Source organism: Cavia porcellus, unplaced genomic scaffold, assembly GCF_034190915.1.
Source record: "Cavia porcellus strain 051 isolate PalLab524CR breed Dunkin Hartley unplaced genomic scaffold, mCavPor4.1 scaffold_17, whole genome shotgun sequence".
NCBI lineage: Eukaryota > Metazoa > Chordata > Mammalia > Rodentia > Caviidae > Cavia > Cavia porcellus.
Genome location: NW_026947500.1, coordinates 25,553,115 through 25,579,669, shown reverse-complemented (window position 1 = coordinate 25,579,669; position 26,555 = coordinate 25,553,115). Strand labels below are relative to the sequence as shown.

The following is a 26,555-nucleotide window of genomic DNA, read 5'->3' as shown; positions in this document are numbered from 1 at the left end:
TATATTTCCACCAACAGTGCATGAAAGTTGTAATCCCTCTGCATCTTCCTCGGCACTGAGTATGGTCAATCTTTTTAATTTTAGCTGTTTAAAATTTACCTTGAGACCATATGCTAAGGGAAATAAATCAGATACAGTTAAATATCATATGGTTTCTCTTACATGAGAGAGTCAAAGTATGAATAATTTAAAGAACAAAATAAAAGACAGATAGTAGGAAACAGGGAGATGGACCTATTGCAAATGGTAAGGGGATCTAGAGATGGAGGGAGAAAAAGGGAGAGGGAAGAGAAAGAGAAGGAGAAGTGAAAAAAGACCAAGATAGGATTTGTGTATGTACCCACTTTCCATGATGAATGTATTCATTAAAATCACAAATGTACTAACAAAATAAAAGACTGTGGAAGTCCTAGCATGCACAAAGTCCTAGGTTCAATCCCCAGTGTCTGGGAAAAAATTTAACCATTTAAAAAGCAAGCCAGACATGGTGGTGCATACCTGTAATCCCAGCATGTGGGAGGCTGAGGCAGGAGGATTGCTGTGAGTTCAAGGCCAGTTTGGGCTACTAAGTGAATTCAAGGCCAGCCTGAACTTCATAGTGAAATCTTGTCTTAAAAAGACAAAAAAAAAAAAAGTGGGAGGGGGCACCCTGGGGATTTAGCACCTGCCTGGTAAGTGTGAGGTTGTGAGTTAGAGGTTGTGGGTTCAATCTCCTCTACCAAAAAAAAAAAAAAAAACAAGAAGGTATATGGTGATATCATTATAGTTTGAATTTCTGTAGTGACCAGTGATGCTGAGTGCAATTTCACATGCTTTCATCTGCCAACACAGATTTTTTCAGTACTGGGATTCAAACTGTGGAGTGCACTACTACTTAGCTGTGGCTCCAGCCCTATTTATTTATTTATTTATTTTTATCCGTACCAGGGATCGAATTTTTTTTTATTTTAAAGAGGATAAAATTAAACAGAACAAAATGGAACAAAACAGATCACAAGAAAACAATTTAAGAAACACAGGTTTCAAAGCAAGACCACTGGAGATCTTCACTGTCTATCATATTGTCTCATTTTCTTCCAAATAGTTGTCCATATCTTCACACACAGTGAATTCGTACGGAAGAAAATAGTGCTATTTATTTATTTATTTAGGTGACACCAGGGATTGAACTCAGGACCTTTGGACTGACCACATTTCGGCCCTTTGTAGTGTTTTTTTTTTTTTTTTTTTTTTTTTTTTGAGATGAGATCTTGCTAACTTGCTTCTGCTGCCGAGAACTTTTGATCCTCTTACCTCAGCCTCCATATAGTTGTGATTACAGGTGTACACCACCATGTCCAGATACTTTTCAACTTAGTAAAATTCCTACCTAAAATCCTAAGTTCAAGTCAGTTACTCAGTAATACATTTTAATTGGCATCTCAGGACTAGTTATTCTGAACCAATTTAATTCCCTTAAACATCAAAATACATAAAGGAACAGATAATTGTTATTGTGCTGGAGATAAAAATCTAGGGCTCTTGCACATGGCTATGTGCTGTACCACTGAGCTAACACCTGGACTCCAGTATATACGTTGCTTTTTTTGTTTGTTTGGGTTGGTTTGGTTTTTTGAGACAGTATCTCACTGTAGCCTAGCCTGTCCTCTAGTTTGAGGCAATACTCCAGCCTCAGCCTCCCAAGTGCTGGGAATATAGGCGTGTACCTCCATATGGGGGTGAAGCTTACTTTATAAGGAAATTAATTATATGATCTCAAACCATAGTATATTACCTAAGTAACTTTTAGGGTTTCTTTATCAACTAGATAATGTGTTCCTTATTCAAGAGATTGCTGGCCAGGGTGAAATGAGGTCTTGGCCTTGAATTGAGCTGCTAAGCACTGCCTGAGTCATTGTCATTTTGCGTCCAAATCAGGACAGTCTCGTGGCACATATGCCCCGCGTCATGGTGCCTGGTGTCTTCTGATGTAGCTGAAGTTCTCAGCACAGCTGCTAAACTGTTTGACTAGATTCAACTAATCTACTTAAGGCCTCACTTCTCTTAGACGCTCTGACCACAAAGTAGGTAGAATATAGATTGTTAGTATCTTTCGAGGATTGGTCTGACCAGGATTTGTCAAATCAAATCGGTGACCCAGCAGTGGTGGATTTTGAATCCTGATCTTCTGAATCTAGGTTTACATTTTTCTCTATTTCTTACCTTCTTTCTAAAAAAAGAGAAAGGAAACCTGGAATTTGAGTTCTTGCTTTCAGATTAGGTTTGGTCAGCAAGAAATCTAGGCAGCTGGAACCAGTAACACCTTTTCCTGTTTTTCTGTTCATCCCCCTGGAAATTGGCCTCCCCTGGCCTCAGCAAAGAGAGAGAGCAATCTCTGCCATTGCCATCCAATTTTTGTTAGCGATTAAATCTTAGATGATAAGGAATTGTATTCTGTCCTGGTCATGGGCCGGGCATGGGAAATTTGTAGGTGGTGAGTGAGTTATTCACGCAGTCAGACTTCTCCTGTGATGGCTGCGTATGTGGTCCCACGTGGGTAAGAGTATAGGGCTTTGGTGTTCCAAGAAAATGATATTTGAGTTGAGTAGAAATTGGCAAGACATCTGCTATTTTAGATTCTTGTCCTGCAAGAGCTTCCAGAACTTTCTTTGATTTCTTTTGCATATATACCAGAAGGATAGTTGTATCATGTGGTAATTTTATTTTTAGTATTTTCGAGCAACTGCTATGCTGTTTTCCACAGCAACTGTACCTTTTTATGGTCCCACCGATAGTGCACAGCAGTCCCGATTTTCCATCTCCTTATCAATGCTACTTATATTCTGTACACACTGAGAATTGAATTTAAGGCCTTTGCACTGAGCTATATCCCAGCTCTTTTTTTATTTTTGGTTTAGAGATGGGGGTCTCAGTTGCTAAGTTACCCAGGCTGGCCTTGAACTTGTCACCTTTCTGCCTCAGCCTGATGCTTTTTTTGATATTAGTCACATTGAGGGGTGTGAGGTGGTATCTCAGTGTGGTTTTGACTTGCATTTCCCTGGAGATTATTAATGTTGACCATCTTTTCTTGTGCTTATAGGCTGTTTATATGTATATTCTATTTATGTTCTGGATATTGATCTCTTATAGATGTATGATTTTAGATATTTTCTCCTATTGGGGGTGTTGCCTTTCTACTCACTTGATAGTTTTGCTTAAGTCTTCTCTTCTTTTCCAACAGTATGGGAGGCTGAAGCCAGGGCTTTGCATGTGTAAGAAAGTACTCTGCTGTTGAGCACTGAGGTACATCCCTAGCCTTGATAGTGTTTTTGATTTTGCTTTTGTTTTGAGACAGGGTCCCCCTAAATTGCCCAGGCTGTACTTGAATTTGAGGTCCTCCTGCCTCAGCCTCCCAGATTCCTGGGATTATTGGTATGTATCACTACACCTGTCTTTTGGTGCAGAAAACTTAAGGTTCATGAAATCAGATTAATCTGTCTTTCCTTTTGTTACCTGTGCCTTTGGTATTATATCTAAGAGACTCAAATCCCTATCATGAAGTTGGTCACCTGCATTTTCTTTTATACTTTTATAATTTTAGGTGTTACATTTAAGTCATGAATCCATTTGGGCTAAATTTGGCACAGCAAACCCATTAGCTGAAGTTTTGCTTTCTGAGATTTCAGTTACTCATGGTTAACCTCAGTCCAAAAATATTAAATGGAAATTTGCAGAAATAGGCAATTCCTGAGTTTTCAGTTACACACTGTCCTGAGTGGCATGATGAGTAGTATACTCCCTTTCCCCTGGCTTTTTTTCTTTTTTTTATCTTTTTCCTTTTTATCGGTACCAGGGATGGAACTCACGACTGCCTGCTTGCAAGGCAGGCGCTCATGCCGCTGAGCTAAATCCCCAGCCCCTCCCCTGGCTTTTTTTATTAGTGTATGTTTGCAGTACATAATGATTGCATTTGTCATGAGGAGTTGATATATCCATCACACATCTTCACTCCTTTCGTCTCCTTCCCTGTGCTTTCCTCTCTCCTCCTGCCATCTCTTGTTTCCCTTCCCTTTTGAAAAAGACGCTATCCCTATTTCCTATTATCTACCTTTTATTTTGCCCTTTATTTTTGGGTTTTGCATATAAGAGAAACCATGCAATATTGAAGCTTGTGTATCTGATTTATTTCACTTAATGTTATGGTTTCAAGATACTTTTGTTTCCCCACCGATGACACAACTTTGTTATTAGGGTAAAGAGGGACTCCACTGTATATAAATACCACACTTTCTTTATCCATGTGTCTATTGATGGACATATAAATAACCTCTGAGATGTAACTATTGTGAATTCTGCTGCTATAAACATGGGTCTGTATGTATCACTGTAATATGACGTCTTTAACTCTTCCTTGAAGATGCCTAGAAGGGAAATAGCTGGGTTAAATGGAATTTATGGTTTTAGTTTTTTGAAGAATCTCCATACTGATTTCCATAGTGATTGTACTAGTTTACATTCCCTTCAACAATGTAGAAAGGCCCCTTCCCCCCCGCCATGCTGTTATTTGATTTCCTGACAGCTATTCTTTCCGGAGTAAAATGGAATCTCGGGGTTGTTTTAAATTCTGTTTTTCTATGGTCAGAGATACTGAACATTTTTTCATGTACTTATCAGTCTTTTGTACTTCTGAGAAATGTGTATATGTCAGTTGCCCAGTTTTTGATTGGATCTTTAATGTGAAAAGGGATCTAATTTCTTTTTTTTAGTTCTTTATATAGTCAAGATATTAATCCTCTGTCCAAGGAGCAACCGGAGATCATGTTTTCCCACTCTGTAGGTTGTCTCTTTACTCTTGGTTATAGCCTTTGCCGTGCAGGAGCTTTTTAATTTTATGAATTCCATTTGTTGATTCTTGATGTTGTCTTTTGCACAGTTGGATTCTATTCAGAAAATCCTTGCCTGTAATTGTTGAGAGTTTTACTTTCCAACAGATTGTTTCTGTTTTAACATTTAGATCTTTGATCCACTTTGATTTTCATTTAGTACATGGTGAAAGATAAGGGTCCTCTGCATGTGACCAGTCAGTTTTCCCAGCACCATTTGTTAAAAGAGGCCATCTTTCCTCTAGTGTATGTTTTTCGCCCCTTTGTCAAAGATAAGATGCCTGAATGTGCCTGGGGTTATTTCTGCATCCTCTATTCTGTCCCATTGATCCACATCTGTATTTGTGCCAGTACTGTGCTGTTTTTATCACTACAGCTTTGTAGTATAATTTGAAATCAAGATTTTGATGCTTCCTGCTCCTGCTCCCTCTTACCCAGAATATGAACCATTCCTTTGCCCAGCTAATCTGTACTATATACATTGTCAGTCTGTTAGTCACTTGGTAGCCATTGTGGTTCTCCTGTCCACTTTGTGATAATACCATGCTGTGTTCAATTAGACTTTATGTAGCACTGTAGCACTGTCACAACACCTATGTCACCCACCTCACTTCATCCCACCAGGTAGGCACTGTATCATTGACACCATCATAGAATAAGAATGAGTACAGTATATTAATATTTTGATCAGTTGGAGAGAAAGCGAATTTTCATATTACTTTTATTTTCAATTTATTTTTGCAGCATTAGAGATTGACCTGAGAGCCTCACATATGCCAGGCAAGTGCTCTACCACTGAGTTACATCCTAGCTTTTGATAAATTTTTTTGAGACAAGGTCTCCCTGACTTGCCCAGGTAGGCTTAAATTTGCAGTCCTCCTGTCTCAGCCTCCTGAGTAGCTAGGATTGCAGGCAAGCACCACAGTGCCTGGCTGACACCTAACTATTATTATTGTTATAGTTATTCTACTTTATTAATTGTTATTAATTTCTTACTGTGCCGAATTTATAAATTAAGCTATATCATAGCTATCTATGAGGTATTATTGAAAAATATGGTAAATGCATATAGTAAAAGATTGATTACAGTAAAAGTAATCCCCCTCAAAATGCTCCCCCTCAGTTGAACACACAAGACAAGCTAACAGGTGAGGTTCTTTGTGTCTTTTTGTTTCATTTTGCTTTTTTTTTTTTTTTTTTTAAAGACAGGGTCTCGCTGTGTAGTTCAGACTAGCCTTGAACTCATGGTGATTCTCCTTTCTCAGCTTTCTGAGTGCTGGCATTACAGACGTGTACCACCACGCCCAGCTTTGGATGAGATTCATTCACTCATTCTCTCTTTCTTTTTTTCTTTCTACAGGGTTTCCCTATGTAGTTCAGGCTGGCCTGGACTCACTATGTAGCCCAGGCTGGCCTCAAACTCACAGCAGTCCTCCTGCCTTTCCAGATGAGATTCTTTTAGATCAGTGTTTTATAACAGAAAGTGAAAATCACCAAAATGTGTATCAGAAAAAGGTTGCTGCTATGTATTAACAGTGGACACTCCTACCCCAGCTAGCCTCTAGGTCTCGACAAACATTGGAATTGGATTGTAATCAGAGCCCCTGTGGAACTGACTGCTGATTTTCTGTTGCTTCTGTTGTTGATGCTGTTCATGTGTGTGCAATGCTATATGTTTTTAGCATTTCTTTGAGCGGTTCTCCCTGTTACTGGTTATGATCATGGTTAAGGTTGTGGTTTTGTGTCATATATGATAGACTCAAGGATAGGAGACAGTTGGTGACTCACTTAGCTTTCTTTTTTTTTAATTTTCTTTTGTCTATTTCCTTTTTATCGGTACCAGGGATTGAACTCACGACTGCCTGCTTGCAAGGCAGGCACTTATGCTGCTGAGCTAAATCCCCAGCCCCGACTCACTTAGCTTTCTTTAGGAAGAGTCTTTCAAAGGACAAAATTACAAGTCAGGTATGGTGGTGAATGCCTATAATCCCAGCACTCAAGAGGCTGAGGCAGGAAGATTGCTGTGAGTTCGAGGCCAAACTGGGCTACAAGGTGAGTTCAAAGCCAGCCTAAACTGCATAGTGAAACACTGTCTTTTTTGTGGGTCGGGGTCTTTCTATGCAGTTCAGGCTGTCCTTGAGCTCACTTTGTAGCCCAGGTTGGTCTCTAACTCGCAAGGATCCTCTCACCTCAGCCTCCCGAGTGCTGGGATTACAGGCCTAAACTACCACGCCTGGCGAAACACTGTCTCAAAAAGAAAAAAAAGTTATATAGTTTAAAAACCTTAATTGGCTTTATTTCTGATTCAAGAACCAAGTAATGCTTTGTTCATAAAATAGAATAAGTTTTCCCATGAGCTGAGCAGAGATTGACTTATTATAGACAGTTAAGGACTGAAGGAACCAGAGGCCAAAAACAGAAGGCAGACAGGTCATTTCAGTTTTGTCGGATGGGAACAGGAAGACAAACAGAAGAAAAATAACAATGGAGGGCTGGGGATACTGCTCAGCAATCAATGCAAGCTGGCTAGTGCAAGGTCCTGAGTTCTATTCTTGGTACTCCCCCCCCAAAGAGAGAAAAATAACAATAGAAAAATGATAAGTTACTAAGGATTAGTGCCAGGGAACTTCATTACCATACCATCTAAAACTGGCCTGTTTAGGAAATTGGGTAGTGTCTCAGAAGTTTAGGTAAATAGTTTAGTTTTGGTTTGAAATTTTAGCATGAATAACTTCATTTTGATTTTTAGTATGGTCTTTTTGGAACTTAGGGCAGGAGCTGAGTCCAAAACAGTGGTCTCCTGTAATTTTTATTTCAAGTCAGCCAAATTTTAAGAGTGGCAACAAGCCTGATTGCTGCCCTAGGATTCTTAGACAACACTGCTGTTCCAGTAATAGAATGTGTCGCGGAATGTCTCGGTGCATAGAATTGAAAAGATCAACCAGAAGCTCGCTCGCTCATCTCTTCTTAAAGTGACTGCTTGATGGGCATTTACGGCTTCTGTCACTAGAGCCATTTGCTTGGCTCATGTGCCTTGCGTGCTGAGAGAGGGGGCTGCAGGTGGTGGCTGCGGCGCACACGCCATGGGCTCACCACACTGCCACCACCACCACCTTGAGGTTTTCTCAGCCTTCCTGGCTCTTCACTGCCCTGCTGTCCAGCTAGTTGCAAAGTAACCATCTGTGTTTTTGTTGACCTGTGCCATCTTTCCATCCCTTTCTGCTTTTACAGATACTTTTTCCTTCCCTTTTTCTTTTCTTTGCTTGGGACCCAAAATAGGGCTTCACGCATGCCAGGTAAGCACGGTCCTATTGGTCCACATCCCAAGCTGTCCCGATCGTCTTCAGTGGCAACTCCAATATCTGGCCTGATCTTTTTCAGTTGACTGAACAGTTTAAGGAGGATTGATGTTATTTCTGAGCTGTACTCTAGGAAATCACTCTTTCCTTGAGCGCTTGCTGTGCCCGTGGGTAGCACAGGACTTTCCTGAATGCTGTCAGACCTGGCCCTGGCCCTTGTCCTCAATCACTCTGCCGCAATCCAGGCAAAATGCGTGCTTGGTCCGTAACGACTCGTCAGTAGGAGACAGTAGCAGCCCTGCTTACTGACTGCTGCTCCGGAGCTAGTGAGTGCACAAAGACACAGGGAGTTACTAGGGAAGTGGCACAGTGGCGTCACCAAGCGCGGGCTCTGGAGTCAGGTGGATGAGGTGGGGCAGGTAGAGTTTGGGCTTAGGCTGTTGCCAGCACTGTCACCTCTGCCGAGTTCCTTTGCCTCTTGGAGCCTTATTTTTTCTTCATTTATAAAATAGAGAGCATGAGATCTTGAATGGGGAGGATCGGGAGAGATCAAATGCAGTAACTCTTGTGAAGTGATGTAGTGTCCTGGTGGGGCTTGGTGGAATGTTAATGGTGGCATGTTAATGGCCCCAAAGAAGGAGAGTTACAGGGGATTCTGGAGGAGAGCAGAATGTGAATCTCTGGCCCTGGAGGCTGAGGGAACATATCTGGTGGGTGGGATTACTCAGGAAAAGCTTATTGGCAAGGCAAGCTGTTACCACATCTGGGTTGGATGAGATGAGGGAAGGGCATCCAGGCAGTGGCACCCTGTGTGATCATGGCAGTGAGCAAGGTCAGCATGGGCAGAGGGTGGAATCCCAGCCTCGATGTCTGGAGCGGGTGTGGGAAGTCTGGGAGAGAGGAGGCCTGGGAGGGCTTTGGTCAAGGCTGTAGAAAGAGTGGGTGAGGTGTGAGGGGTCGAGAGTGTCTTTCTGTGAATCCAGATGCATGTTGGGATTGGAGGCCATAAGAAGCCTCATTGCTGACATGCTCAAGCCACCACCCAGCAGCGAGTGGGGTTCTGGAATCCTCTTTTGGTGGTAGTGGGCAGGCAGACTGGGAATTAGGGAGTCAGGAGGAGGTGTGAGGGGCAGCCCAAAACAGAGTAAAGACACAGGCATGGAGGGGGCACGGGCTGCTGGGGAAGGGAGACACGGAAAGAGGTCACAGAAGAAAAGTTTCTCAGGATGAAGTGGAGGAAGAATCGGGAGCTCGTACTTGCAATCTCATCTTCATTTTGCAATGTCAGGCTGAGAAAGCGAACCCATCCATGCAGCTGCAGGTAGCTGACCCCCAGGACCTTAGTAGAGGAAAAGGAATAAGGCAGGTGGAAATAGGGAAAGGGAGGTGGGCTGTTAGCCCAGGCAAAAATCTGAGAAAACGGAGATAACTTGAGATCAGAGCAGTCAGGCCTGAGGACTTCTCTAGAGAAAACATCCCCCAGGGAAGAGAGAGGTCCCTGTGGAGTGTGCAGATTCTTAAGCCCAATGCCTGCAGCTCTTGCCTTATCCTCCTTCACTATGTTTTTGCCTTTATTTCCGTGAGACAATAGCGTGGGCTGTGTGTAAGCCTCCTGTTGCTTGGGGAGGTCAGGCTGCTTGGCAGTGCTAATCACAGAGAAGCTGAGAGCTTTACTTGTGCAGCCAGGGCCTGAGAGGTCCAGGGCTGGAGAGGCTGAGGCTGAAGCTGCTTGATAGCAAACAGGCTCACACTGAGCAAAGTCGCGCGCGCGTGTGTATGTGTGTATGTGTGTGTGTGTGTGTGTGTTAGATTGGAAAGGATTAGGGGGTTAGGGCTGCTGTTCATTTTTTGGTACATGGTGGAAGAAACATTTTAGAAGAGAATTATCTCGGCATATTCAAAACATGAATTATTGGGGGTTTTCCAAGTTTTTGTTTTGCTTTGTTTTAATTTTTTTGGTGGTACTGGGGATTAGGTCAGGTATTTGGGTGAGGAGATCTGGCCCTGAACTACATCCTCAACCCTTCACCTAAAAACTTATCTTCCTTTCCTGGGACATACCTTTCCCAGGACTTCGGAACGAGGTTTGTTTAGCAGGAACAACAGGTAGGGCATCTGCTCCCGGGAGGGAGGTGGTTTGAGACTGGAGTCAGATGGTAAGGGGTGGTACACTTCGCCTTCCAGAGAAAGCTGTGTGCATCCTGGGTGTGACCCTTTTCTGTCTTGTCTTTGGAGCTTTGAGAGTTTTCTGTCCCCTGATGGCTTCTCCATCTAGAGACAACACCGGCCTAAAGAGGCTTTGCCGCAGGGGCTCAGATTAAGGGTATATTTCTGGGGCAGAGAACAAATGCAGCCATTCTTACCAGATATATGGGCCCAAAGAACATATCAGCTGCTGCCTGAGATTTTTGTTCCAGATGAGCCACCCCAGCAAAGCCCAAGAGTCCTGTTACTGATGGAGCCTAAGGGGTCTTTGTGGGACATGGCTCGGGTAGGCCGACTTGAGACGGTTACCCCCATCAGGCTGAACCTGACAGAGTCTAGGATCTAGAGTGTCAACCCCAAGGGTTAATGTTTAACTTTTTTTTTTCACAGTATATTTCATTATCTTTATAATAGTTGTTCTTCAATCACGTATATCAAAATGAGATGGAATACAGAACATTATAGAACTTATCAAAACAGAATATTGAATAGAGCAGTACCATTAATCAGAATAGAGCAAAACAGTAATAAAAATACTTGCCTTCAAAGAGATGGTAGAAGGAAGTCCCCCTTATTTGCTATGGTCAACCTCCCAGGAGATGCTTAGATTTCTGGTTCCCATTTGCTAACCGGGTGACAAGAGAAGGGGGGTAGGGGAAGTAGGATGTTTGACTCTAAGCCGTGCATCAGTAGGTTCACTACTGCTTAGCAGGGAGGCAGTCTGGTTGTTTGGCTTCCCAGCGTCCTAAGTTCCAATATGGAGCGGATCTCAGGAGCTGCTGGTGGTTCTCCCCCTGTTTAACTTCTTTTTTTTGCCTGTTTCCTTTTTGTCGGTACCAGGGATCGAACTCACGACTGCCTGCTTGCGAGACAGGCACTTATGCCGCTGAGCTAAATCCCCAGCCCCTATGTTTAACATCTTTAAAAAGTTGTTTTTATTGGAATACAACTTGCACCTGGAACAATATTTAAATGTATAAAAGTCTTGTTCCCAGTTCTCCTCCCTAGAGGCTGCCTCTGGTTAAATTAATCTTGTCTGTCCATTTAGAGACAATGTGTCCATTTAAAATAAAAGAATATTCTCCTTTGCTTCCCTACAACCCCTTTTCTCTCATTCCTCTCTCTGTTTCCATTTCCATCAGTATACCTTGGATATGGCCCCATATCAGCAAGAGTGAGTCTGCCACACTTTTTAACAGCTGTGTGGCATTCCACTATGTGTGTGTGCTTGTATGTGTGTGTGTGTGTGTGTGTGTATTTGTAGTACTAGAGATTGAACCCAGGTACTTTGAATTGAGCTATATCTCTAGCCCTTTTATTATTTTTATTTATTTGGTACCAGGGATCAAACTCATGACCTCGTGCTTGCCAGGCAGGCGCTTATGCCACTGAGCAAAATCCCCAGCCTCCTATTTTTATTTTTTATTTAGAGACAGGATCTTGGTAAGTCACTAAGTTGCCCAGGTTGGGCTCAAACTTTTTGATCCTTCTGCCTCAGCTTCCCGGAGTACTGGGATTACAGCTGTGAACCACCATACCAGCTCCACAGTTCTGTCTCTCCCTCCTCCCCATTTTCTCTTATGGAGATTGAATCTAGGGACTCAAGAATGCTAGGCAAGCAGTCTCCCACTGAGCTGTACCCCAAGCCTAGTTTGTATTTTGTATTTAGTGTTTGTTTATTGAAAAATATATCACACTTACTGAACATTTTTAAAAACATGTGCCTTAAAGATGAGACATCTATGTTCCTGTCCCTCAGCTTATGGTGCAAAAGGTTAGGACCATGTAAGCCTCTCTCTGCCCTCCCATGGAAGCCCTTTACCTCCACAGCTATTCTGACTTTTGTGATAATCATTCTTTTAATTTTTTTTCACAGTTTCCCCGCCTATGACCAATCTTTAAATAGTTCATTGTTTACTTTTGCCTGTGTTTGAACATTTTAGACATGGAATTGTACTGTCATTTCTGTAATTTGCTTAGCATTACAGTTGCAATTTCATGCATGTGATGTACACATTGGTTTTGCTGCTGTAGAAGGAAGCATGAAGTTGCCACATATATTTCTCCTTGTTCCAGCCTGCAGACTTTTATTCTTTTGTCCTTAAGGATAACATTGCTGGGGCTGGGGATTTAGCTCAGCGGCATAAGCGCCTGCCTTGCAAGCACATGGTTGTGAGTTTAATCCCTGGTACCAAAAAAAAAAAAAAAAAAAAGAAAAGATAACACTGCTGGCTTGGTGCAGTGGCATGCACCTGTAATTCCAGCCCTTGGGAGGTGGAGGCAGGAGGAATGCCATGAATTTGAGGCTAGAATGGGTTACATAGTGAGTTCAAAGCTGCCCTGAATTGCAGTTTGGGAATGTAACTTAGGGGAAGGACACTTGGCCTAGCATGTGCAAGGCCCTAAATTCAATCCCCAGCTCTAAAGGAAAAAAAAAGTGAGAAGCTACCAAAGCCACCCTGAATTACAGAGCAAGACTGTCTCAAAAACCAACCAACCAAACAAAAAAACAACTTATCCTTGGCTTCTGGTGGCACACATGAACAGGTGCTTCTCAGAGGTATAAACTATCTTTTCTATATTGTCTAACTTTTCTACTTTAGATTTGATTATATTTTTCCCACTAGCAGTGCTGAGCCTTGAGTATTTTCTGCTCCGTTCCTCCACCATTGGGGGAATTTGTGCTACAAATCTGTATGAGGCTGTCCTGATTATAAATTCTTAGGGTGAGTGCTTTTTGTTCCTCCAACTGTTCAGTGAGATCAACACACACTTCATTTTTCTTGCAGATCTTGGGAGCAGTGAGACACAGATCAGGTTTTTCAGGTATGCTTTTACCCTGAGGGAGTGACTTTTGAAAATCCCAGCTTCACTGGGGGAAATACCTCCTCACATTTCCCGCAGTGTCTGGGCTGTGGGCTGTGCTCCAGTGCCCTTTGGGGTTTTAAAACTGAAGCTCAGGCTTTCCCTGGTTCTGCACATCCTCTCAGGATAAACACTTAGTGTTTATTTGCCTCTTTGGGTTTCTGCATCCTCCTAGATTTTAGCCTGGGAATTCCTCTTTCTCCATGGCTTATGATTTAAAGAAAAAAAAATATGCACAAACATATATGTATCTATACTTACATATGTTTACATATAAGTTTTAAGTGTGTATGCACATACACATATGTTTTTACACACATTTTATCCTGCATACATTTAAAAATTAAAAATATTTTATGTTTGCAGTACAAGTTTACATTCACCATGGCAAGTTGGTACATATAAACAACATATCTTAATTCTTTCTACGTCCCATTCCTCTCCTCTCCCTGGATTTGTATTTTGAGTTATTTTCAGTAGGAGGGGTGGATGGTTATCTGGTCCAGCTGGAAAAACTCCTGCTTCCTTTTGAAGCAGTGCTTTGGGAGCAGCCCTTGCACCCCTTGGGGTGTGGCTCTGGCTCACAGGGTTCTTGGGTTTCACACTTGAGCTCCGAGGCTGCCCATCATAGTGAGGGAAGCAGTTTGGGCTGCATCCCCAGAACTACAGTACATTGACGCTTGGGTCTGGAAATCTGATTGTTCATTTCAAACTCGGGCTACTGAGTTGTCCCAGAAGGCAACTTTGTGAATTTTATGAAAGGAACTGGAATCTTTAGGGTCTACAGCTTCTGTTGTAAAGATCTGTGGTTGACCCAAGTCGGTCTGGCCTGGGAACTAGCATTTGATAATATAAGCGGGCTTGCTTAAAAAGCAAGAGTAGCACACAGGCGACAGTTAATACAGTGTCTTACAGTTTTTTGTTTCGTTTCCTTTTTTTTTTTTTTTTTAAATGAGAGATTAGCCTATCTTGGACACTGTGTGCCTCCTTGTCCCTTCTTGAAGTTCCTACTTTCATGTCGTGGTTTTTCTGTTTTGCTATTTTTACCTTTTGATTTCTGAAATTCCCATAACACTCACATTTTTAAAATTCCTAGGTAGATTGTGAAGCCCATTGTTTTTCTGTTACTGTCAAATCCATCTTGGTAGCTAATTTTAGGCTGTCCTGATTCTTATTTTTTAAAAAATTGTGTTACACTCCTACTGTCTAGATGTGGCAAAAGCGAACTTTTTATTTTGCATGCATCTAGATTATTGTGCGTATGTAGTGCCTTATCACGTCCGTGTGTGTGTGCGCGCGTGTGTGTGTGTGATGCCATTCAGGGCTTGTCTTTGGTGCCACTTTTAGACAAACAGCTCCACATCACAGGGCATGGACCCTGAGACTCAGGGAGCTTTAGGAATTTGCCCCTTGTAATACAGGATTTCCAAATGAAGTAAGGAAAATACTATAATTCCCAATCCACTTGATGTTCATGTTCCCCAAAACCAAAGAATGAATTCTAAGGAACAACAAAAGCTAAGAGTAGGAAATTTTGTTGAGGGAGAGAGAGCTCCTGAGAGACAGGAGGCGCCCTGTCTTAGCAACTTTATGCTACCTGAAGCCCAAAGTTGGGAAAGGAAAGGTTTATTTCTTACAGTTTTTGGAGGTTTCAGTCCATACTCAGTTGGCTCCAAGGCAGGGTGGCATGGCTGGGCTGCAAACAGCAAGCAGGAACCGGCAAACAGCAAGACAGACCTTCTTCCTACCATTACATCACATCCTGGCTCCACACCTATGTGGGTGGAGCACTGACACCATCAATCCAAGCACTAGACAATGAACCATCACAAATGCACAATGCAAACTCATGAGGCCTGGGGGCCACAGACATGAACCACGACAGGGCTCTAGTGGGTTGCCGGAGGCCCTACTTTCTAGAGGAAGTTTTTTTTTTTTGTACTGGGAATCGAACTCACAACCTCACAGTTGGCAGGCAGGCGTTGTGCTGCTGAGCTTTATCCCTGGTCCTTAGCTCAAGTTTTATTCAGTGAAATAACGAGGTAGGTACAACATGGGACAAAACTATGAATAGTAAGATTACAAGTATAGCTGCTTAGATAATATTGATCCAGTGGGGAAGCAAGTCACATAGCAAGTGTCCATGGAAAGGACAAGGACCTTCTTAGGGACAGATGGGTTAGGAGGCCCTGCTCACCCACCCAGATGGCTGACTGATGTCTATCGAGCCCTTATTGGACCAGGTGATACCAATGGTAGTCTATTGCTTGTCCCGAAGGCAGGTAGGCCTGGTCATTCCATGTTTATCTCAAAGCCTGGCCTTCAGTGGATGCGCCTCCAGCCATAGCTGTAATACATTCTCATCCTCAGCACTCACTCCCTGGAGGGCCTGGCCCCATCCGACTGCCTAGAATATTTCTACTTAGCTTAGCTGTTTGTAACATTCTTCATTATCTCTGAAGAGATATCCCTAACTGCCATGAGGAGGGAAAAGGGGCGATGACTATCTGGCTGTTTCTGGCTGAAGGGGAGCATAGTTGTGATCGGCAGTCAGAGATACTCCACAGTAGGTCTCTAAGGCCCTCAGTAGACACCAGATGTTCTTGTGTTGGGTTAGAGGGGTGTAGCTTCAAATCTGGAGAAGACAAGACCAAAGAAATGTTAATAGGCATGGGCCAAATAGTGTGATTGGCAAGACTATTGTGAATATAACCAACGAGGGTTCCCACCAGGAAGAGCCAGTAATACCCTCACAAAGAGGTAAGGGAAGGTCTAGGGAATTTTAGAATCTTAACATGACATGAACCTATCATTTAATATCTTGAACAGCTATTGAGATATTAGCAAAAGGATCAGAAATATACACACAAAATTTAGCTTTTACAACTGCATAAGTACCCCCTTGTTCTGCTGTTAAATTTTAGACAATGGCTTATCTAATTCATTTTTTAAAACATTTTATTTTAAAGAGAAAAAACAGTAAAAACAATGATACAAAATTTCAAAACAAGATAGTAGGAGAGTAACAATGGTTAACACCTTACATAGTGTTATCCTCAAAATAGTTGCTCATATCATAAGATACGGCCCCCCGCATTTGTTATTGGTTGATTTCTTGATGACAGCCAGTCTTTCTAGAAATGGAATCTCAGCATTGTTTTAATTTGCATTTCTCTAATGACCAGTGATGTTGACCATTTTTCATATATTTATTTGCCATTTGTATTTCTTCACCTAAGAAGTATGTATTCATCTCAGATGCTCGTTTTTGGATTGGGTCTTTGAATTTGGGGTGTCTGATTTTTTTCACTTCTTCATGTGTTCTGGATAGAAGTCATTTGTCCGAGGGACAGTTAGTTAAAGTTTTTTCCCACTCTGTGGGTTGTCTTTTCACTTTGTTGGTTATTTCTTTTGATGTGCAAAAGCTTTTTAATATGATGAGATCCCAGTTGTTGATTCTTTGTTCGCTTTTTTTTTTTTTTTTTTTTTGTATGAGAATCAAACTCAGGACTGTGCATTTGCAAGGCAGGCGCTTATGCCGCAGAGTTAAATCCCTGGCCCCTAGTTGTTGATTCTTTGAAGTACTTCCTATACAGTTTGGGTTTGATTCATGGAGTGTCTGCCTATACCTATGTCTTTAAGATTTCCACCTATTTTCTCTTCCAGTAGATTTAGTATTTCTGTCTTAATGGTTAGATCCTTGATCCATTTTGACTTTAGTGCATGATAATAGGCATGGGTCTAGTTTTAGACTTCAGCATGTAGAAAGCCATTTTTCCAGCACCTTTGTCAAAGATAAGGTGGCTGAGTGTGTTTGTAGTTTTTTTGTATCTTCTAATCTGTTCCACTGATCCTTAGATCTGTTTTTATTTTGCCGGTACTGTGCTGATTTTATCACAGTGGTTTTGTAGAACAATTTCAAGTCAGGGATTGTGATGCTTCCTGCTTTGCCTTTGTTGCCCCAAACTGCTTTTGCTATTTTAGGTCTTTTCTGATTGCAAATGAATTTTAGGAATGTTTTCTCTAGTTCTGTGAGGTATGCTAATGGTATTTTGGTTGGGATTGCATTAAATCTGTATAACAATTTTGGGAGTATGGCCATTTTTACTATGTTGGTTCTGCCTATCCATGAACAAGGAATATCTTTCCATTTTCTGATATCTTCAATTTCCTTTTGCAGAGTACTGTAATTGTCATTGTATAGCTCTTTCACTTCCTTTGTAAGATTGATTCCTAAGTATTTCATTGTTTTTGGATGCTGTTGTGAAGGGTTTAGTTTCCCTAATTTCTCTCTCAGTGAGTTGTTAATGTATAGGAATGCTATTGGTTTTTGAATGTTGACTTTGTATCCAGCTATGTTACTGAATTTGGGTGCCTTTTGGTGGAGTTTTTGGGATCTCTTATGTAGAGTATCATGTCATCTGTGAATAATGATAATTTCTTTGTTCCCTTTCCTAATTTCTTTAATTTCTCTCTCTTAATTGCTCTGGCTGATGTTTCCAGAACTATATTGAATATGAGTGGTGATAGTGGACATCTTTGTCTTGTTCCTGATTTTAGAGGGAAAGCTTTCAGTTTTTGTCCATTTAGTATGATGTTGCCTGTTGATTTGTCATTGATGGCTTTTATTAGATCGAGCTAAAGATCATGCATCTGATTTTCTGTAGTTTTTTTTTGTACCAGGGATGGAACTCATGACCTAGTGCCTACCAGGCAGATGCTTAAGCCACTAAGGTAAATCTTGGGCCTTTGTACAGTTTTTATCATGCATGAGTGTTGGACTTTGTTAAAAGCTTTATCTGTGTCTACTGAGATGACCAGGTGATTTTTGTCTTTGGCTCTGTTGATACGGTGTATTACATTTATTGATTTGTGTATGTTGAACCATCCTTGCATCCCTGGGATGAATCCTATTTGGTCGTGGCATATAATCTTCTTGATAATTTGTTGTAGTCTGTTTGCTAGTATCTTACTGAGTATTTTTGCATCTGTGTTCACTAGGGAAATTTGTCTGTAGTTCTCTTTTTCGGTTGGGTCCTTCTCTGGTTTTGATATCAGGGTAATATTTGCTTTTGGGAATGAGTTAGTATTGCTTCCGTTTCAATTTCATTAAAGAGTTTGAGCAGTATTGGAATTAAATCTTGTCTAAATTTCTCATAGAACACAGAAGTGAATCCATCAGATTCTAGGCTTTTCTTTGTTTATAAGTTTTTGGGGTTTTTTTATTTTTATTTTTTGGTACCAGGAATTAAACTCACGACCTCGTGCTTGCCAGGCAGGCACTTAAGGCACTGAGCTAAATCCCTGGTCCTTGTTCATAAGTTTTTTAATTACATTTGCAATCTCACTAACTGATATTAGGTTATTCAAATTTTTTATATCTTCTTGATTCACCTTTAGTAATTCATATGTATCTAGAAATCTATCCATTTCTTCTGTGTTTTCTAGCCTGAGTAAAAGTTTTTAAAGTAGGTATTAATGATGATCTGAATTTCCACAGGATCTATAGTGATTTGACTCTTTTCATTCCTCATTGCATGAATTTGAGTCTTTTCTTTGCTTTCCTTTTTTTGGTCTTTTTGAGACAGTTTAGGCTGGCATGAGCTTATTTTATAGCTCAGGCTGTTCTCAAACTAGCAGTGATCCTCCTGCCTCAGTTTCTGGAGTGCCGGGATTACAGGCATGCACTACCATATCTGCCTTTCATTATTTGATAAGGTAGGCTAAGGGTTTATCAATTTCATTTATTCTTTCAAAGAGCCAACTGTTAGATTCATTAATTTTTTGTATTGTTTTCTTAGTCTCCATTGCATTAATTTTTGCTCTGATCTTTGTAATTTCTTCCCCTCTTGTAGGGTTTGGATTTGTCTTACTCTTTTTCTAGAAACTTGAGATGCAACTTTAAATTGTATTTGTGCTTGTTCTGTTTTCCTGATAGGAGAGTTCAGTGCTATAAATTTCCCTCATAGGACTTTCATTGCATCCCACAAATTCTGGCATGTCGTATCTACATTCTCGTTTAGTTGTAGATTATGTAATTTTTTCCCTTAATTTCATCTGTGACCCATTGGTTGTTTAGGAGGGTGTTGTTTAATTTCCATGTGTTTATGGCGTTTTTACAGTTTCTTTTGTAATTAATTTACAATTTTATTGCACTATGGTCAAATAATATGCATAGGATAATTTCAATTCCTTTGCATTTACTTCAGCATGTTCTGTGGACTAGTATGTGGTTTATTTTAGAGATAGTCCTCTGTGCAGCTGAGAAGAATGTGTATTCTGATGAAATTGGGTGGAATACTCTGAAAGCATCTACTAAGTCCATTTGTTCACATGTTTGGTTCAGTTCTGATATTTCTTTGCTGCTTTTTGTTTAGTTGATCTATCTCTTTGTGACAATGGGGTATTAAGATCTCCTGTTGCAATTGTGTTATTGCTTATTTGATTTTTCATATCTATTAATAATTGTCTTATATAGTTGGGTGCTCCTGTGTTTGATGCATAGATATTTATGATTTTTTTTTTGATATCAGGAATTGAACTCAGAACCTCATACCTGCCAGGCAAATGGTTGTTATCTTTTCCTCTTGAGGTTTTCTCCTGTTCATACTGGCGGCAAATAGAATAGCTACCCCTGCTTTTTTCTGAGTTCCTGGTGCACGGAAAATCGTTTTCCATCCTTTGACTTTCAGTCTGTAAATTTCTTTTTGAGTTAAATGTGTTTCTCATATACAACGTATTGTTGGATCTTGTTTCTTGGCCCATTCTGCCAGTCTATTTATTTTAACTGGTGAGTTGAGGCCATTTACATTGATGGTTATAACTGATATGTATTGACTTATCTTTGTCATGATATTTTCCTGCTGTTGGTTCTCTGCTTTTCCCCTCTGTCTAACTGCTTGTCTTGCCTGATGATTTCTTTCTATTGTTGTTCTTGGAATTGTGGTCATTTTTTAAAAATCTCTGTCTAGAATATCTTTCAATATTCTTTCTAGGGTTGGTTTGGTATTCATGAATTTCTTCAGTTGGTCTTTGTCATGGAAATATCTTGTTTCTCCATTAATTTTGAAAGATAGTTTTGCAGGGTACATCAATTTGAGTTGAAAGTTGTTTTCCTTCAGGACTTGAAATACTTCAAGTTCTTCTTGACTTGAGGGTATGTGTTGAGAAGTGTGCTGTGATTCTGATGGACTTTCCTTTGTAGGTGATCTATTTCTTTTCTGTAACAGCTTTTAGTATTTTAATCTTGTGCTGAATTTCTGGAATCTTGTTTATTATATGTCGATATAGTTTTATTTCGGTCAGGTTCTCTATGCTTCATTTATTTATATGTCAAATTCTTAATCCATGCTTGGGAAGTTTTCTGCCATTGTTTCTGTGAATACTTTTTTTTAAAGGCATTTGTGCTGCCTCCAGCTTTCTCCCTGACCCAAATAAATCTTACGTTATTCTTCTTTGCTTCATCTTGTAACTGTTGGATTGATTTTTCATGGGTTCTTACTGTTTTTTTTTGGGGGGGGGGATTACTATTTTTAAGATATCTTTCATAAACACTAGCTGCAATTCTGACTTTAAGGTCTGAAATTCTATCTTCTTCATTCAATCTGGTTCAATATACTTTCAATATAAGTTTTAATCTGCTGGATTTCTGTTTGGATCTGTTTCATGAATTTCATTTTTTCTCTATGTTGGACATTTTTTGTTTCATTTTTCTAAGCTCATTTATTTTATCTGTGTCTTCTGTAATATCTTTGATTTAAGCATCATTTCTTTTTGTTCCTGACAGATTATTTTCTCTGTAGCCTTTTCCACTTGTTTTTTCACTTCTGTAGCTATCATTTCAGAAAGTCCCAGTGTTACACTTCCAATTTAATCTATCATACCGAGTTCTGGGCTTGTTCTGTGTAAGCTGGGTATCTGGGCTTGTGCTGTGGTTGTGTCTCAATGCCTGCCACCCCAGCAGAAGCCTCAGGCATCATGACGGGCTTCTAAGTTTGTGATTGATTCATGGTCCAGTGCTGGAATTATACATGTGAGTGCTACATCCAAGTGGGTGTGACCTGCATAGAATATAAGGGACTCCTCTCTTTTTGCTCTTGTTGTATTCCTCCACCATGAACTGTTGCCCTCCTCCATGTGCCTCTGTGCCTTGGAGCGAGCAGACTATGGACTAAAACCTCCACAAACTGTGAGCTAAATAAACTTTTCCTTCCTTAATTTTGGGAAGCAGACATTTTGCCTCATCAAGGAGAGAAAAGTAACCGAGATAGCTTATATTTTGCTTCTGTATCTTGTCATTATCTATTTTCTCTTATTTATTTTTTTGTTTTCTATATCCATGCTTGCAGATTGCTTATGACAGATAGCTATCCCTAGTGTTGAGGCTTCCCTAGGAGATGTCTGTTCTTCAGGGATGTCCTCTAAATGTGGTGGTTCTTTGTAGCTATCCTAAGAACTTTCTTTCCTTATTTGTAAAGGATGCAAAGTTACTATTTGGCTCAGGATCCTTTGGCAATGGGCTGGGGTGATGATTATGACCCTGTACAATCACCGTGTTATACAGGGAGAAAAACTGCTTATACCATGTATGACATCATGGATAAAGTGTACAGTTGGTATTAATAATATTTTTAAGTACAGCTTAACTGCTGACAAACTATGGTAACCATTAACCTGCTACCTTTGACCACAGGAGCAAACTCTAAAGTTATATAACAAAATCAAACATATAGCATGTACTTGTGTTCAGTGATTTTCCCGTTAGTGGACTGATTTTACCCTTCGTGGAAAGTTGGGGTTAAGATGGGTAGGGGACAAGATAAAGTGATTAATGAGGTCAAATATAGTAGAGTAAAGGCTGAGGTCAGAGGTTGATCACCTGAGTTTTGGGAAACTGGAAGATACAGGAGAGAAAAAATGAAATAAAGCATGAAGAAGTAATCAGAAAGGGAAGAGAATGTTTACTTGCTTGAAAGTTTAAATTTAAGAAGTAGTTGAGGGGGCCAGCAATATAGTTCAGTGACATAAATACCTGCGTGACAAGTGCAAGGTCCTGAGTTCAATTCCCAGTTTAAAAAAAAAAATGATAAGAAACTTAAATACTGAAAAAGGAAGAAAGAAAGAGAACTTAAAAAAGAGAAGAAAGAAAAACAAAAGGGACCCGAAAAAGAGAGGAGAGAGGGGGAAAAAAAAAAGCCAAACAAAAATAGCCCCAAAATACAAAACAAAACAGGAGGATGTTCAGTCAGACAGAAGAGGGGTAGTCAATGAAACAAACAAAGGAGAATAAAAGTAGCAAGATACCTCTGGTGTTTACAGTCCTGTGCTAGTGTCCATGTTAGAGTCCCAGAAATGTGCAGGGTTGGAGCTGATCCTGGCCTCTGCATATGGGGGCGGGGACTGGTCTTCAGTCAGTGGAACTCTCCAGAGCTCAACTGCTGGCTCCTTGCTGCTGCTTCAGACACTTCCACGAGGCTGGTCTCACGCCCTCCAAATGATGTGCCCGTGTGCCCAGGCTGGCTGTCCTGAGTCTCTGTGTCAGTTGGTCTGCCAGCTCAAAGTATTATGTGGCCCATGTACAGGAGCCAGCTGTCCTGGATTTCTGTGTTCTGGTCAATCTGCCTGCCAAAGGCATGTCAGTGCCTGTGTACGCCTGGGCCTGGTTGTCCTGGCGTTTGAGGTTGTGTGCCTCATTCACTGTATCTTTTTCATTTAGAAGAGAGAGACCAGATGCCATTTAAGACCTGTTGAGTATAGTTAGTTAAGGCCTAGATGTGCAGCATGTCATCTTCTAATCCTAGGGAAGGGATTAAAAATAGAAGTCAGTCATATCTGGGGCTGGGGATTTAGCTTAGCGGCATAAGCGCCTGCCTTGCAAGCAGGCAGTCGTGAGTTCGATCCCTGGTACTGATAAAAAAGAAAAAGCCCAAAAAAAAAAAAAAAAGAAGTCAGTCATATCTAAAACACACTTCTAGACCATTGATGTCGCAAATGGGGTAAGTTTGCAGGTTTGTATTTTTTACTCTCCTGCCTTGTAACCACAAAGGTTCCCATGTGCATCTCTATCCAGGGCCACAAATTGATTCCACAGGATGAATGAGTACCATGTGGGGCTTCTCATCTAATTTTAGGTTGACTAAACCAGTTTTCTGTAAACCAGGCTTTGTAATGTTATGGTGTATGCTGTCTGAGGGGAGTGTCTCTCTCAAGTATTTAGTGGAGTTAGGCCAATGAGAATAGAAGTGATCTCTCTATTTCCAACATAAGGTGGCCTTTTTATGAAGTATTCTGTAGTTGGAGTTAACCACATATTAATCATCCCATATCTGAAAGTAACCATCCTTATACCTATGATTGTTAACTCTCATGATAGGACCCTTATTCTTACTTAATAGGAGCTCTGCTAGAGTCTGTAGAGAGGCTTTAGTGGCATCTTTAGAAAAAATTTGATTATGTCTGGGATTGTGAAGGGTATTGTTTATAAGCCATTCAGTTACCCTGTAGCAGTGGGCTACACTATGAACCACTGAATTCTTTTGTGTCTCATCCAGTAGTTTTGTAGCTTCTTTTAATTTTCCCCTAAAGTGGGGACACCCACCAAGGAAGTCTTGAGGAACTTGACAAGGGAAGCAGACCACATGTCTAGCAAGATGTTTGTTGTAATGACTGCATATTTTTGTGCACATACTAGAAAGGAATGGTACTTTCCTTTAAGTGGTGAGGTAATTAGTGAAAGAACTAAGAGTAACATCTTAGATTACTTGTCTGAAGACTTTGCTTTTTTCTTATCAAGAATTTTAAGTCTTTTTGGGTTTTCAGGAGTATGTGGATGAGGGTTTATGCTCAGTTACAGGTTTTGGTTCTCAGGCTTGAGTCGAGTGTTGTAACATCAGGAGCCTAGGCCTACTTCCATGACAGCTGGTGGGACTGACAGAATTATGCTGTATGGTCCTTCCCAAGTAGGTCCAAGGAAGGAGGTGATGGGGAAGAGACTTTGCCAGCACTAGATCTCTGTAGTAGAAAGAGCATGGCATTTCTCTCTTTAGGCTGAGCTTCTGTTAACTGTTGAAGACTGTTGGAATTTAGCCACTGAGGGGACATCTAAAGTAAAGCTTCTATTTCTTTATCAAAGATAAAAGCATTAGAAAAGGCATCCATAAAGCATTTTAAATGGAATAAGGCCTAGAATTTGAGATGTATTTTTTTACTTTGATAAGAAATATAGGTAGGAAGTGAGGCCACCATAGGTGGCTTTCCTGAGCCATTTTGTGAAGATGTCTCTTTAGGGTCTCATTCATTTTCTCTACCTTTCTTGGAGACTGTGGCCTCCATGCACAGTGAAGGTGATAGAGAATGCCCAATGTCTGAGAGACACCCTGTGAGTGCTGCTTTAAAAGAAGGCCCCTTATAACCCTGTAAGTTCTTAGGAAGTCTAAGGTAGTTCTGGCCATTTTCCTTCTCTCTTACAATACAATTTTTGTTCTGAAATAGTATCATAATCAGTACTTTCCCTCTAAGGGATAGGCAGGCCATGTGGGTGCATATTAAACAGCTCTTTTTTAATATCTGAGGGTTAAATAATTTGTAATGCTTAAGAATACATTCCAAAGGAAGAAGAGAATTTGACATTGAGTTTTCCATCTGCCACAAGAAAAAAAGAAGGCATCCTTTTAGTGCCTACTTGGTTTCTGTATTATCTCAAGGTGTTCTCTGAAGTGACCTGCTCCAGAGCAGGTGGCTGCCATCGGGAGGGTGACCAGAAGATAGATCAAGTTAGACTAACCACCCTTACTGACTCATGGCCCCATCCTCCCTGGAAACTCACACTCCTAACTCCAGTAGGTGCTTCCAAAAGCAGCAGTTATAACTGATTCTAGTTGTAACAGTCATGTTCAAAGAAGGAAGCATTGCTAGCAAAAACCAATAAGAGATCAGGACCTCTGCTTTCCAGTTCTTTGAAAGAGAGTGAGGAAAATATCAAAGGGCATATTAGAAGTGATTGGAACACTTTACAGCCTATCAAAAGGAGATCACTTGTAGATATAGTCAAGTAACGACTCAGGAAAATCCTGCCCTAACCCCTAAGGAGAAGACTGTAAGACATTTGTGCTAATTACATAGGTAATCTTCCCTTAGCAGCAAGACAAGACTAGGTTTTATTCAAATTCCATCTAAAATTTCTGTATCTCTATATCTGCAACACATTTATGAGGCTCACAGGTCAAATCCTATACCCATTGTTTAACCAGACGTGGTGGCACACACTTATAATCCCAGCACTTGGGAAGCTGAGGCAAGAGGATTGCTGTGAATTCAAGGCCGTCTTCAACTGCATAGGAAATCCTGTCGCAAACTAAAAAAAAGGACTTATATCCATCATTCAGCAAACATAACTTACACATTAGCAAAAGTACTTCCTTCCCCTGCATACAAATGATGTGAACAAGACCTAGGAGGGGACAGAGAGCCAAGAGGTTGGGGATTTTCCCTAAAGTAAATGTGTTTTGGTCCCTTAGATGGTGTGCTTAGAAATAACTCCTTCTGGTCTCACTCAGAAATGGCTTCTTTTCATGGGGTCTCAGGTTTAGTCCCCCCGAGGGAGACTGTTGCCCGGAGCACTAAGCTGGGGCATGGCTTTCATATGTGTTCTCCCCACAGGCAAAATTTCAATGTCTCAACTGACCCAGGGATGGGTTATGTGTCCTCATCTAAGATGACCTTCCTGTCTTTGGTGTTAGCAAATGCTCATTTTTTATAGACTCAACTTAAAGGTTCTTAGTTGTTGAATAGGAGGGAAAAGGTTGAGACAGTTCAGAATTCCTCCCTGTGTAATCTCTAGCAGAAGCATGCTAAAGGAAAGTACAAAATAACAGGCAAAGATTAGAAATGAGATTTTTTTAAAAAAGGAAGTCTTTTCTTTCCATGCTTACAGTGAATTGTTGAGACAACTTGCCCATGAGATATCACCCTCAGCCTGGAGAGTCGAGAGTAGGGGATCCCAAAAGCTAAGATTGCAAGATCAGACCAGAAAGGAAACTGAGGCAGAACAGGCTTGACATTCCTTCCAGAGTGTAGAAGGAGATTGAGCCAGACTATCCCAGTGAAACCTGTCCTCTAAGCCTTAAGAATGACTGCTAGCCTATTGACTTTTAACTGGCAGATGGAGTCCTATGATTTATTAATAGGCATGTATATTTTCTAAATATAAACTAGATTTCATAGACCCATTTTACAGTATTTCATAACAAGGCCCAGTAGGGGATGGTCTAACACGACTTATCCCTAGTGCTGTTGTCTAACAAGTCAAACGGGTCAAGCAAAGAGC

The 26,555-nt window shown here is 40.8% G+C and overlaps 1 protein-coding gene across 3 annotated transcripts in view; it reads left to right on the top strand.

Annotated features, from left to right (window-relative positions):
• The window catches only part of Pc (pyruvate carboxylase), a 110,756-nt gene that overhangs the window by 9,177 nt on the left and 75,024 nt on the right, over positions 1–26,555 (top strand). Inside the window, exon 3 of one of the 3 annotated variants that reach the window (XM_063227586.1) lies at positions 13,156–13,192. The exons of the other annotated variants lie outside the window; for them this stretch is intronic. The gene's annotated coding sequence lies outside the window, so the exon portion shown is untranslated. The remainder of the gene's footprint in view (positions 1–13,155; positions 13,193–26,555) is intronic. 3 annotated transcript variants of the gene reach the window in all.